Genomic DNA, 12,597 nt, shown 5'->3' with positions numbered 1-12,597 from the left:
GGCAAGAGGAGGGGTCCCTCTCCTCTTACAGCCTTTCCTCATCCTTTCCCTCCCCACCAGCTCACCTCTTGGCAAAAGAACAAAGCCCAGGCAGCTGCCCAGGCCCCCTCCTCAGCTCCCAGCTCAGGAGGTGTCCCCAGAGCCCTGGCCACACCCCACCCCCATCCCAGCTGCGGGCTGCATTCTGGGTCAACCCAGACCCCGTGGCCTAGAGAAGAATTGAGTGTAGAGAGAGGGCTATAACATTGAGAGACAGCCCCTCATAAGGGGCTTTTGCACCCACACCCTTCCCATCATAAACTTAAAAAAAATAAAAAGCCCAAGTGATGTTGGTGTGAGAGTAAATTGTTACAACCTTTCAGGAGGCCCAGTGAGTAAGATGTATCCATGGCCTCTGTGGGGTGCATCCTTTTGGCCACAGCAATGCCATGTTTAGGAATTTGTTGTAAGGAAATAAGCAGGAATAGTCCAGACAGTTTAGCTTCAAGGGGCTCATCGGAGCTTGGTTTATAAGAGTGAAAATTTGGAAACAATCTAAGCAGTCCACAGTAGGGATTGGCAATGACACAATCATCAACAGGATACTGCACAGCCACTAAAATGACGGTGTGGAAGAATGTTTAACATCATTGAAAGGTGTTCACATGATGTTGAGCAAAGCAAGCAGGTTGCAAAACAGTATGTGTACTAAACGCGATGTGGGGGCCTGGGTGAGAACCTGGAGTAAGGAACGGACGTCAGTGGGAAACCAGGGGAAGCCAAATAAAATCAGGAGCTGAGTTAGTAATAATGTACCAATGCTGGTTTCCTAGTTCTCACAAATGTACCATGGCCATGTGAGATGTTAGCATCAGGGGACACTGGGTCAGGGGCATGGAAACACTCTGTACTATCTTTGCAAGCTTTCTGTACATCTAAAATCATTCCAAAATTAAGCTAATTTAAGAAATTATATGTGTGTATATATATATATGTGATGTGATCCCCATTTTTTTAACAGTATATATACATCATGGTCTGGAAGAATATTCACCAACATGTTAACTTTAGCAATATCTGAGCGGTGGGATTCTGAGCAATTTTAATTTGATTTAATTTTGATCATTTGAATGTTCCTTTTCTCAGCTTTGTAGAGGCTGTATTGACATATAACATTGTGTAAGCTTAAGGTGTATAACATGTTGATTTGATACACTTATATATTGCAATAAAATTACCACTGTAATGTTAGCTAACACCTCCATCACATCACATAATTACCATTTCTTTTTTGTTCTCACATTTAAAATCTACTCTCTTAGCAATTTTCAAGTGCACAGTACAGTACCATTAACTAAAATCACAATGCTGTAGATCTTCAGATCTTTTTTTTTTTTTTTTTAAATAAAGGAAAGTATACTTAAAAAAAAAAATCAAACCTGAAGTGTCACTGGGGACGCTGAGAGCGGCTCAATTCCCAGCCACCCACCCAGCCTCTTCATTCCCCTGAGGTCTTGAACCCAGCCATTCTGCAATTTCTTTTACTTCTCTTCAGCCACTAATTGGCATGACCACCCCTAACCCCTGGAAACTCCAAAATTTCAGGATCTGAGATTCTCTTCTTTGATCCCAATCCCCTATCTCCCCACTTCACTCGTTCCCTCATTCCTGCCCACTTGTTCTCTGGTCCCTTAAGCCCTCCACCTCTCCCAGTCCATCACCCCACCCTGCCCTTTCTTCCTCCCTTCCCATCCTGGCTCCATGTCAGCCAATCCAACACTGTGCTTCCTGCCATCCTCCAGCCTGAAGCAACACTGCCATCCACTTTTCCAGCTCCTACTTCTGGTCACGCTGGAGCAGGTGGGGGGAGAAAAGGCTCATTCTTGCTGCTTCAACTCATCCTTCACCTATATGTGTTAAACAAACAAACAAACCAACCTTTCTCTACATCTGTAATTGACACATCATTACAATTCCACAACCATTGCAAACTTCTGCAAGCCTTTGACTCTAACTTGACCAAGTATCTGGACCCCATTCCTGGAATAATATTGTCCTCTCTACCTGTCCCCAAACCCACCAGTCCACCCCAGAATTTCCCTGCATCATCACCCACCATTTTTTCCCTCCTGTCTCTGAGGAAGAAGAATCCTTTCTCCTTACCAAGAACCCAACTTCTCCCGCATCTTCCCAGAATTTTCTCCATCAAGCATTTTCTACATCTTGTCTGTCTTGGCTCTCCCTCTTTCCTCTGTCCTGGATGGACTTTATGAATGAGAAATCACCTCGATCACCTCTAGCCCTTTGCCATTCACTGTTTGTGCAACACGCCCCCCACCCTGTAGTCCCTTACAGTCGCCCGTGACCCTGAAATAACCAAACCCTCTGGCCCTGTGCTTTCTCCTCATTATAGGCCTCTCCGCAAGATTTAATGCCAGTTCCTTCCCCAAACCTTCCATCATCTCCAGGCCACTCGCTCCCTTGTTTCCCTCCTACCTTTCCAACTACCCCATTTTAGGCTCCTCCGATTCTTTTCTCTTCTCCAACTTCCCAAATATAGGGATCTCCCAGGATTCAGTTTTCAGTCTTGTCTTACTCGGCCCTCTCCCCCACTCTGACAAGTTCACCTTTCTCCTGGCTTCCACTAGCCATCTCTTTAGAAGAATCCCTGACTGACAGCTCCTGAATTCCCATCTGGAACATCCAACTTTCTGCTGAGCATCTCTGAGTGGATCTCCCAGAGCACCTCAAACTCACTGTAACCACAATCATTATCTCCATCCCCTCCCCAAGAAGCCCTGCCTTCAGACTTCCACCACTCTTTCCAGCAATCAAGCAGAACACCTAGGAGGCACTTGAGCTCTACTCTCCCTCTTCATTATCCCCCCAAATCTATTCATCACCAGGCCAGTCAATTCTACATTATCCCTGTCTCTTGCCCACACCCTTTTGTGCTCTGTCCTCTCTGTCCCCGCCTGGTTCTGGCCTGACTTCCCCGGGCTACGGGACTATTCTCATGGGAGACCATGCTGACTCTCATCCTGCCCACTCACACTAATCCTAGCAGAGCAACAGCCCACAGGCCCTAAAGCTGGGACAACCACATACTTTATTATCCAAACCAGGGTGCTTTTGAGAGCAAAGGGGGCTCTGTAAAATAATAATAATATAAATAATAATAAATTTTAATAATAATTACAGGGGACTGCCCTGGGCATACAGTCATCCTACCTAAAGCACACGTCTGATCACATCCCTCTCTTGTTCAAAGACCTTCCATGACTCCCATTAAATTAAGTTCCAACTCAAACAAGCATTCAAGTCCTACCCTTCCAGTTTTTGGCTCATGCACCCCACTCTCCTTATAAGCATAACTACTCATTGGCCTTTAAACATGACAAATGCTACCTTAGTCCCATGCCTGTGTTCATGCTCTACCTTTCTTCAGGAAATCCTTCTCTCCAACGCTGCTCCCCCAATCTTATTCTTATTTCAAGACCAAAACCACAAACTCCCCTCCCTTCATCCTTTCCTTGCCCCTCTCTTGTAGCACTTTGCATTTCCTCCTTAGCATATTATTTCTACACTTGGCGCTATGAAAAGTGCTGATCAGTGGCTGCACTCAGCCCCACTCCTAGTCGGCTCCTTGGCTGGGCAGCTGCTTACGATGTGGCCTGGCATTAAAAGATGAGCTGGGCCAATCGATGTCCTCTCCTGGGAATTTGAACTATGAAATACAAAGAGACTAGAGCAGTTAGCAGAGGTGATATAGAGAGAGACTCAGTCAGAGAGGCCGGCTGGTCAAATGCAAGTCACGGTTATGAGAAATTATGAGGAAACCCAGGAAGCTCTATGTGCTGCACGGGGATCAGAAGCAGTTACGAGCTGAGGCTCTGGAGGCCAACCTGGAGAATCCTGACTCCTCCACTTCCTGGCTTGAACCTGGGCCAGGATACCTAACCTCCTCGAGCCTCAGTGTTCTCATATGGAAAATGGGGATAATGTTATCAGCTAACTCACAATGTTCTTAAGAGGATTAACTGAGATAAGCATGGACACTAATGTGTCTGGCATTTAGTAGGTGCTCAGAACTTGTTAGCAATCAGTCCTCCTCCTCCTATAATAATTATTATTAATTTCATTAATATTAATGAGGAGAGAGACACACAGAGAAAAAAGAGACCTTGTGGGCTGCCTTTCCACCTTACCATGGGAGAGAAGTTGGTCCCCAGAGCTGCCTCGGCCCCTGCTTGCTTTCTGGGCTCAGTTCCTGTGCTGAGCCATGTGTTATAATAAAAAAGGCCCTCTGTGTGTGTGTGTGTGTGTGTGTGTGTGTGTGTGTGTGTGTGTGTGTTTCCTCAAGTGAACCTCTGTTTCTTGCAAATGGAATGATTCCTGCCCAGATTCCTGTCTCCCTCTTGGATCTGGACTTGAGCTCTCCACAGTCCAACATAATACTCTGTCTACACCTCAGCATCCTGCCTGGGCCTTGAACACAGCTGATGCTCAATGCTTGATGAATGAATGAATGAATGAATGAATGAATGAATGAGATTCCAAGTCCTCTTTAAGGAATCTATGGAAAGGCTGTTTTTAGGAGACTCAGAAATCTATGAGGTACATAATTGTGAGAGAGTGAGACCCTGGTTCATGGCTTCGTCCCTCAAAGCAGGAAAGTAGGAAGGCCAGGACTAGGATCACTCTGAAGAACCGATGCTACAGGCTCCCCTCCCTGAGTTCTGGCCTTGCCCACATACTGCTAGGCCTTGCCTCTCTTTTTCTTTACTCCCTCTGACCCCAGGGTGAGGGGCAATAGGGCCACAGGAGAGACAACTGAGGAAAGAGATCTGTAGGGTCAGATGCTAAAATGGGGCCAAGGCATCACCTACCAGGCCCACCTTCTTCCCCCGTCCAGTCTCGCCCCTCCACTCCTTCATGCATATCTAAAACTTCAGCCATATTCACATCTTTTCAGGCCCTTACCTTTACCGTGCTCTGTCTTACTATGTCTTTGTACATCCCATCTCTTCCCTTCGGGTGCCCTTCATCACCTCCAATGAAAAACTTCTACTGGTCTTTAACACCCAGCTCAGAGCCAACCCCTGCTAGAATCTTCCTGGGACTCCCAGGCAGGGTTAAATGCTCTTGCTCTGTGCTTCCACAGCCCTTGTGAAGATTTTTATGAGCCCTAGCTCAACACACCAATTACTTGTGTATTTGTCTCTTTCCCTGAAAAGGTCCCAGGGACAGGAATTAGTTCCTATTCATCACTGTGATCCCAGGGCTAGGCAAAGGACTTGGCACATAGTAGGCTTTCACTAAGTGTCTGTTGAGTGACTATATGAATGTATCACTAGATTAGTTGTTTCTCCCAGCTCTGGGATCCTTGGATCTTGCTCTTTTCTCTTCTTCTCTGGCTGTCTTAGGCATTTTTAAAAGCCTTCTGTGGTCCTGTGGCTATTTCTCCCAAAGGCACCACTACTCACCCCCAGTCCTGAACAGTATCTGATGTCCACCATGCAGGACACTGCAGGGTTATGGATTTTGAAGCTAGAGATTTAGGGCTTAGGTACTGAGCAGGAACCACAGGAAAAAGGACAAAGTGGGGTGGGTTAGGGCCTTGAATGTCCTCATTGGCCATTTGGGTCCTGATGGGTAGTTCCAGGCTCTCTTTCCCAGACAGGCCTCTGACTAGGTTGCTGGGCAAGCCTGCCACTTGCCTGCCCTCCTACCTCCTTGGGCCCATAGCTGAGCGGCTGGCAGAGGCAGTGCTGGGCCAGCCCAAGCAGACAGCCTTGCGCGATTGCTGGCTCCAGGCCTCCCAGCCCAGCTTGTAGCTCCCCCCAGAGTGGCGGGATTGATTGGCTGCAGCCAGAATGGGCACCAGTCTCCCTGGCTTGGACAGAAACGGGGCCATCTGTTACACCTCTAGTTAAAAGTACATAAAGTTGAGCATTTGTGCGCCGACAATACCACCCCTGACACCCTCCACGCGGCACAGCGCTCTGGCTCCTTGGCAGGATTGCACTCCGCGACAGGCCGGCACAGCAACGCCTACACGCTGGCTGGGTTGGCACCACCACAGGCACAACGGCTCCACCCCCCTGTGGTTTAGCCCAGCTGAGTCTAGCCTAGAAGCCTAGATCTCACCTGTATCAGAGGGTGAAGGAAAGGATTGGGGGGAGGTTGTATATTGGTAGGGAACTCCTGCCCCAGCTCCGGGTGCCTGGGGTGCAGATTATGCCAGACTTCAGGTTCTGATTTGGGGATACCTGGACAGCTGATCATGCTAGTCCTGGGATGCAGGCTTCAGGTGGGCTAGGTTGGCTCTGGGCTCATGCCAGGCCTTGGATTTCCTGGGCTAAGCCAATCGGAAGAGTCCATCTTGTTACCCAATAAGCTCACGCACCTTGAGTTTGGAGCTCCCATGGTAGCACCTTACACCAACCGAAAGGATAACTTTGGATAAGGCTGGGTTCTGGACTTTGGCCTTCAGTACTGAGTTATAGATTCTGGTTTTTGGGCCCTAGGATGTGGAACCTGATTTCTGAATCCAAATTTCTGGTCTCTGGCTCAGGCCTGGACATTCAAGGCATTCCACAAATGTCTTTTCCTAATTATCTTCCTCTGGTTCTCTAGCCAGGCCAGCCTACCTGTGTCCCAAAACTGTGTGAGCAGTCTTGTCTCTGACCCTTTGCTCTTGCTGCTCCCTCTCACTCCAACCTGGAATACTCTTATTTCTTTTCTCCAACCTCTCGGTCCTTCCCATCCTTCAAGGCCTAGCTGTAGTCCCAGCTCTGCAAGGCAGCCTTCTCTGGCTACAGGGCTCCTTCCTGAATGGTTTCTCGTGAGTATGTCCAGTCTGAGACTTGAGCGCCTTCTGCACAGGTGGAAACTGGGCTGGCCTTTGTCTTACCCACAGGCTAGAATAGGGCTGAGAGCACATGTGGGAGGAGACTCTAGAAGTGTCAGCCTGAACTTAGCTCAACTGTGTGGGAAGGGAGTCAATGTGCAGAGGTGAAACTGGCTTTCCCAAAGGCCACCCTAATGGCTCTGCTGGTCACAGCCTGGAAAGCAGATGGCCAGGTAGACAGAGTATTTGATTACTCATGTGTTTGTTTAATACACATTTATTAAGCATGTGCTATGTGCTTAGTCCTATGTGGGGCGTGGAAGAGGAGTGGGAAGAGTAAAAAAATGAGATTAGACACAGTTCCTGTCCTCAAAGATTTAACCATAAGTAAAGGCCACTAAACAAATCCAAATAATAACTATAGTGCAATAAACCACCCCAAATCAACAAAAGTGCCCTTTGTCTCATGCAACAATAGACCCTTAGAGCTGGAAAGGACTCAGAAAGTAAGAAACTAATATCCCATCCTCTGCCAAACATACTTATATACATTTACATGACATAATGTGGGTAAAGCTCTTACTTGGCATAAAGTAGGTGATAGTAAAATGATGAAGATGGTAATAATGGCAATAAGACCCTGATTATTAGCCTTCTCAGCAGGCTCTAAGCATACTCCACCTGTTGGGGGAGCTCACTCCCACACAAGGCAGCTCCTTCCATTGTTTACATTCTGCCCTTCAGAAAGCCACTCACAAGGATAAGCTGAAACCAACCTCTCTATCCCTGCTTGGCAACTGTGGTGATTCCACCGCTGGGACCACACAGCAGAGCTGTGAAATAGATGCCTAAGCACAAAATTTAAGTGGTCGTACACCACACTAAGAGCAAGTATCTTTTTAAACTGTGTGTCCTAGGCACTTCCCTTGCCTCACCCTAGTCCCAGCCCTGCCACACAGTGAGTCTGTACCCTCCTCGCCAAGCCAGCCCCAGGTAGGAGCTTTCAGATTTATTAAATATCCTTAGCATCCAAAGAAGCTCACACCAGCAGCCTACAGGTTGTGGGGTGACCTGGTACAGTGCCCAAGGATGGGGTGTGAGGGCAGAGGAGGACTGAGAATTATGGTAGGGTGTTAGCTCTAACTAGGGGGACTTACCTGTCCTCTCCAATCCTTTCCTGTACACCTCCTTCTAGCCTGGGGGAGTTGCTCCCAACTCTCCCCAAAGCACTGGTGGTACAAGGGCCAAAGTAAGGCTGGTTTGCCCAAATCAGGGCCCTGCAAGAACCCAGGCAGTGGGCTTTTCTAAAGGACATTGGGCAGTGGGCCTAGACATGAAAAGTCATGTAACTCTCCTCACTGGCATCTCCAGGTAGAGGTGTGTGGTGTGTGTGTATGTACCCGCATGCCCACCTGAGTGTGTAGAAAGCAGAATGTAGCCTGGCCAGTATAGCTCAGTGGTTGAGCATCAACCTATGAACCAGGAGGTCACAGTTCGATTCTGGTCAGGACACATGCCCAGGTTGTGGGCTGGATCCCTAGTAGGGGTTGTGCAGGAGGCAGTCGATCAATGACTCTCTCATCATTGATGTTTTTCTCTCTCCCTCTCCCTTCTTTTCTCTGAAAATCAATAAAAACTTTTTTTTTTAAAGCAGAATGTAAAGCTTATAGGCCGTGGAAAAGCCTGGAGGATGGGGGTGGGAGTGGGTGTTGAGGGGGAAGGTCGGGAGGAGGGCTGGGGGAGAAAGGGAATCAGTCTGGATACACTATGATCTGCTGTGCTACTTCCCAGCTGAGTCGCTTCAAACAAGCCACTTGACCTTTCTGAGGCTCAATTTGCTGGCTGTAAACAGGACTACAAAGACCGTTTGCCTGCCTACAGGGAGGTCCACAGGAGGGCCTACGGAGACAGGCCAAGATCCTTATGAAACTGCAGTCGCCGTATCCGCTGGGGGAGGCCCAGGCCTGCTGAAACCTTCTGGGCTCTGCTCAAGCTGGAGTTACGCTTTGCTCCCCAGTCTAGGCTGGGGTCCAGCTTGGGGGTCTATGTTGCCTAGGTCCCCTCTGGTGGCGTCCTTGTTTCTGGCCCTCGTGGACCCCATCCCAGCAAATCTTTGCTTTTTCCTTCCCTGTTTATAAAGCCCTGTCCGCCCCCACGGCCTCTTCCAAGAAAGAGCCCTCAGCGGAAAGCGGCTCTAGAATTCTTCTCCCCGTGTTCACAGGCACAAGCCGAGGCCCACAGCGGGTTAGAAACGCAGGGCAGAGGGCGGCGGGGAAACCGAACTCAGCCCTCCCGGCCCCTCCTCCCAGGCTGGGGCGCGAGGGTCACCGAGGGACCCCGAGGTCTGAGCGGTTAGGACTCCGGCCTCCGAGAGGGCGGGGCGTGCCGCCGGGGCCTGCGCTTCCCCAGGCCCGCCAGCAGCAGGCGCTGTGGCGGAGGCGCCCGCAGTACCCGAGCATTAACTTAAGAAGAGCTCACACTAATATCCCTGGCTGTGTGGAAACAGCGTTTTATTAAATGCTTCACACAGATTTGGTATAATAAAGATGAATATATTATATCCTTTGCCTCCCCCAGAGTGAGACAATAAGAGAGGGAAAAAACAATAAAGTGAAACATAAATACAATATAATGGGACTTGTGTCGAGGGACTTGTGTCGTGGCCTGTCGGGGCTGCCACAGGGCGACTGTGCAGCGGGAGCTCTGGAAGGGGTCGCCCAGGAGCCGGACTCCAGCCCTTCCCCGCCAGACCAGGGGTTCCCAGGCCCCGGTTTCCAGCCTGCCCAACTCCCCGCCCCCACAGCCAGCCCCACCTCTGCAGCCAGGAAGACTAACTCAGAGGCGCTCCTGGAGAGGGTGAAAGAGGAGGGGTCGTCTGGCCGTACCTCTGCCCTGGGTGGAGCCATGCGCATTCTCCTTCTCGGTGCAGGACTGACTGCCGGACGTAGGCCCCAACGGACAGACAGACTCACGAGCAGATGGACAGGCTCGAAGGAGGAAAAACCTGAGGGCGACGGCTTCTGCGTTGAGGAAAGTTGCCCTCCGGCCCATCCCCAGGTGCCCTCGCGGAACTAGCCAGAAGTGCCTTATTTGGGCCTCGTTTCTAACCTTCTCTGGGAGCCGCCCAAATCGTTTACCTGGAAATAAGAATGTCAAAGCTTTCCCAGCGCGGAAAACGGGGAACCCTAGGAGGTTCAGCCCCACCCTTCCCCCCACCCTCCCCCGCTTAGGTCGCAGCCAGAGGCGAGGGCTCAATTTTCCAGGCCCGGAGGAGGCTGCTCTACTTCAACTCAACGGCGCCTACCCGCTGGATCTGGGTTCAAGCCCCACCTGCGGCGCTGGCCAGCGCAGTGTTATGTTAACCTCAGTTTCCTCTTGGGTAAAACGGAGACGTTGTCAGGAGTGGAGAGAAGGTTTCTAATGCCTGGCACCCCGTCGGCTGTAAAAAATAAAAATTAAAAACGGCTACTAGCTGCTTCCCGAAATATTCGTTAAAATAAATAGCCACTTCAGACCTACAATTCCCGCGAACCTCATTTCCTCCTTCGGCCCCAAAGCAGGCAACCCGTCTCCCCAAACGAATGAAAAGGCGTAATCTCCCATCACTCTCCCTAAATCCCCTGACTTTTACCCCCGTCGAGGTTCAGAAAGATTAAGAGACTTACCCAAGATCACACAGCCGGGCGGCGGTGGGGCCATCTGAGGTCGACGCGCCATCACAGCCCGTCTCACCTGCCTCTGCGAAGACACCCGAGCCGCCGGGCTGTGAAAGCCCCCGAAATGCGGCCGCGGGCGCAGAGCCCGGCTGAGGCCTCCGGAGGCGCAGAGCAAGCCCGGGCCTCCCCGCCCCGGCTGCGCCAGCCGCCCTTACCAAAGGTAGAAAAACGAATGAGAAACAATGCGCACGGGCCCAGGGGAGAGGAAGGGGAGGCCGAGGCAGCAGCAACGAGGAAGACTTTTGGGAGTGGGGGGTGGGGGGAGGGCGGCGAGGGGCGAGGGCTTCTGAGCGGCCTTCAGCGGGGCTTCTGGTCTGGCCGCCTGGGACACCCGTGAAGACCTGGGACACCCGGCAGGGCCAGCGGGGCCACTGCGAGGGTCTCGGCTGAGGTTCACCACGTCGGGGCAGAGGGGCTGTGTGGGGAAGGGTCAGGCTGCTAAAGGAAGGGCGGGGCCGACCTGATGGAGCGAACGGACGTAGGGAAGATGGAGGAATACTGGCTGGTAAATGTGAGATGGGAGCAGTGCAATTCAAGGTCAGGACCCCGGGCACAAGCGGGAAGTGGAAAAACCAAAGGGAACCGGTGCGACTCAAACGAAATCAGGCTGAGGGCGCAGCGCGCATCGCCTCTCTTCCCGGCCCGGCAGCCCCGGGCTCCGTCCTGCGCCCTGGCGGGCGCCGAGGTTCAGGACACCGGCTGCTAGCGCGACAAAACTGGATCCGCCGTCCGGGAAAGGCGGGGACAGGGGCCGGGGAACCTGGGGGTCCAGAGTGAGTGGCGGTCCTGCGGCTTCCCCCGAGCGCCGCGTCCATCCGGCCCTGCGGAGGCGGCCCCGGGCGTCGGGCTCCGAGCACAGGCCCGAAGCTGCCCTCTCGCCTCCGCTCGGAGCCGCACTGCCCGCGTTCTCAGTGTGGCTGGGCACTGGGGTAGTTGGTTTCTGCAACTCAGACCGCTGCATCCCTTAGTCTGTCCTTGGTCCTGCCACCTGCCTTCTCTCGGGTGTCGTGAGAGCGGCCTCGCTGGGACAGCACTGCTCAGCAGGCCCTCTGACCGGTGGGGCCAGAAAGGATCTGGGACCAGGGAGTATCCTGGTCCCTGACGGGGCAGAATCCAGGATAGGAGAGGGCAGGGGATCTTCTATCCCGACTCTCCTCCTCGAGAGTGTTAGTGATCCCCTCCCCTCAGCGTGAACTGGGGGGCGGTGGGGGCGGCACTAATGCAAGGAGCCCCACCCCCCCCACCCCCCCCTGCTGAATTATTCACCTGCCTTTTATTATGAGAAGCCCGACTCAGGCCTTTTCTGGGCCCTCCTAGTGGGGCTGGCCTGCTTTTCATTCTCTTTGCCCTCTCCCTGCTTGGGCCCATCCACCTATCCACCTGGCCCAGGAGTGGCAGAGCTGGGGGTGCATACTCACCCCAACTCCCCCAGCCCTTTGGCTCCAAACAGCCATCCCAGAAGCCCACTAGCACCTCCTCCAAGCTGCAGACCCAATGGGAGTGCACAAGGGTCCAAGGATTTCACCCCAACCCCAGCAGCATGCTGCTCAAGTGACAGAGGGAAGAAATATCGGGGCACTCTGTCTCTCCCTCTGGGCTGGCACTTCTGGCCTCCTGCTTGGCTATCCATCCCCCCTGCCTGGAGAGTGGCCCCCACTTATGTACCTACCCAAATACTCCTGGTTTTTCAAGGCTCAACTCAAATGCCACCTCCACTGGGACAGAACCAGACTCCCCCACTAATCTTTACCCTCTTCCCAGTGCCCTGGGCTTCGGGGGTGGGGTGTCTGTTTCCTACCACTCCTGCCTGCCGTCATCCCCCCCATCTTCTGTTTGTTCTTCCTCTCTGCTTCTGGGCTCAAAACATGATAGGGGCTCAATCCTGTTTTTTAAGAGAGAGGAAGAGAGAGGGTGGGGAACAAACTCCATTCCTAAGTCAGGCCACACCACAGCTGGGTCCAGAACCCAGGACCCTCCCCCCATGGCCATAAAGCATTAAAGAATGAGGCTCTTTTGCCCGTGTGTGTTGGAGCAGCGGGGGTGCCTCAC

At 52.0% G+C, this 12,597-nt stretch overlaps 1 long non-coding RNA gene across 1 annotated transcript; it reads right to left on the bottom strand.

Annotated features, from left to right (window-relative positions):
- Nucleotides 1-9,692: 9,692 nt before the first annotated feature.
- On the bottom strand, nucleotides 9,693-10,785 carry LOC107542563 (uncharacterized). The gene is made up of 3 exons (XR_001603726.2): nucleotides 10,498-10,785; nucleotides 10,163-10,271; nucleotides 9,693-9,969 (listed from the first exon to the last, which is right to left on the bottom strand). It is a non-coding gene; the product is annotated as an uncharacterized LOC107542563 (long non-coding RNA).
- Nucleotides 10,786-12,597: the final 1,812 nt, after the last annotated feature.

This window comes from Miniopterus natalensis, chromosome 14, assembly GCF_054644295.1.
Source record: "Miniopterus natalensis isolate mMinNat1 chromosome 14, mMinNat1.hap1, whole genome shotgun sequence".
NCBI lineage: Eukaryota > Metazoa > Chordata > Mammalia > Chiroptera > Miniopteridae > Miniopterus > Miniopterus natalensis.
The sequence above is the reverse complement of the archived record's forward strand: the minus strand, read 5'-3'. Positions and strand labels throughout refer to the sequence as shown.